The sequence below is a fragment of the Suricata suricatta genome, chromosome 1 (assembly GCF_006229205.1).
Source record: "Suricata suricatta isolate VVHF042 chromosome 1, meerkat_22Aug2017_6uvM2_HiC, whole genome shotgun sequence".
NCBI lineage: Eukaryota > Metazoa > Chordata > Mammalia > Carnivora > Herpestidae > Suricata > Suricata suricatta.
The window spans coordinates 40637063-40638966 of NC_043700.1; positions in this window are offsets into that span (position 1 = coordinate 40637063).

A 1904-nucleotide genomic window follows, 5' to 3' on the forward strand; every position below is an offset into this window, starting at 1 on the left:
GGTGGTGATGGTGGAGGGCACTTGAGGGGAAGAGCACTGGGTGTTGTATGGAAAACAATTTGACAATAAAATATTATGGAAAAAAAAAAACATTCAGATCAGTGCCATGGACAAACTCTAAAAGGACAATGACTATATTTCCAAACCAAAAATCAAGATGTGTCACAGGCCAAGAGACTTCACATTACATCTGGTGCATGCAGTCTGGTGCATGGGGAGTCTGAGAAAAAGAAGTCTAGATAGCAAAACAATGATTCTAAAACACATTTCAATAGTCTATACGAATAACAGGACAGATTATCTAATATACTGAATGCCTGAAATTTTATCACTCTAGAACCCTTAAAGATGTTGGGAAACCATACTACCAGAAATTCTTGGAATGCAATTATAGTTAATACTGTTGAAAAAGACATGGAGACATCTACAGAAATCAATGCATCTTCAAAGAGAGCTCTTTAATGAATATAGATTTCAAAAGGATGTCAGTGGTGAGGAGTGTCAATGAAAGATGTTAGAAGAAGGATGACTTTGAAAAACAGAGGAATCAGCAATTCAAATTAACTTAAAGGAAAGAAACATAAAAGTTTATTAGGAGGGGGCTTCAGGCATGGTCTAAGAGGGACACTTCCCAGGACACCCTCAGTCCTACCCTCCCTGTGTGTTGTATTACCCTCAGGCTGGATGAAATTGGATAATACAGTCATCCCTAAACCAATCACTTGTGAGAACTGTTTCATAAAGTTATAGTCAAATAATCACCTAGGATATAATGGATATAAAGGATACAATGGATGTTGAGGAATCAGCCAGAATAATCACTACAGATGGGCACATTGCCAAGGAGAAATGCCAGAGGGTATATACTGATAACAACAGTATCTAGAGGTCACAGCTAATAATGAGCTGAGGTGACATTGGAAAGGACAACACCAATATTCTCTCAGATACATTTGTATGAATAGGACAAGGAAGCAATCTGCTCAAGGCAAATAGTGCAGTGTCAACCAAAGATACAAGACAGGTGTTGCCACTTAGTCCCTCTGTTTCCTGTCTTCATCAGAAAGATGGAGCAATTATCAGTCAGAAGACAGACCAAAGATAGTGTAAGACGAGAAAAGCATCCCCATACACTCTCAATGAGCTTGTGTTTTAGATTCAGGCCAGTTTCATCACAGAGCACTGAAAAAACATGCAATTGGGAGGATATGGCGTCTAACTGTATAGCTAAAAGGCTCAAAGAATAAAAAGACACATTGTCTATTTTCCTTAAAAACTTCAGGAAAAGACATGATCCATTAACATGGACCACCAACTTCACTCTTGCAGTTAATTCTCTCCCTCACCAGCAAAAACTCTCTCTGCATCATTTCTGATGGCTTACAAAAAAATGCCTTGGTCAGAGAAAGACAGATACCCTATGTTTTCACTCATATGTGGAACAGGAGAAACTTAATGGAGGAAGGGGGAAAATAGTTAAAGAGAGGGAGGAAGGCAAACCATAAGAGACTCTTTTTTTAAAAAAATAGTTTATTGTCAAATTGGTTTCCATATAACACCCAGTGCTCTTCCCCATAAGTGCCCTCCTCCATCACCACCACCTCTTTTCCCCCCTCCCCCTTTCCCTTCAACCCTCAGTTCATTTTCAGCATTCAATAGTCTCTCAAGTTTTGTATCCCTCTCTCTCCCCAACTCTCTTTCCCTCTTCCCCTCTCCCTGGTCCTCCATTAGGTTTCTCCTATTTTCCTGTTAGACCTATGAGTGCAAACATATGGTTTCTGTCTTTCTCTGCCTGACTTATTTCACTTAGCATGACACTCTCGAGGTCCATCCACTTTCCTACAAATGCCCATATTTCATTCTTTCTCATTCCCATGTAGTACTTCATTGTGTATATATACCAC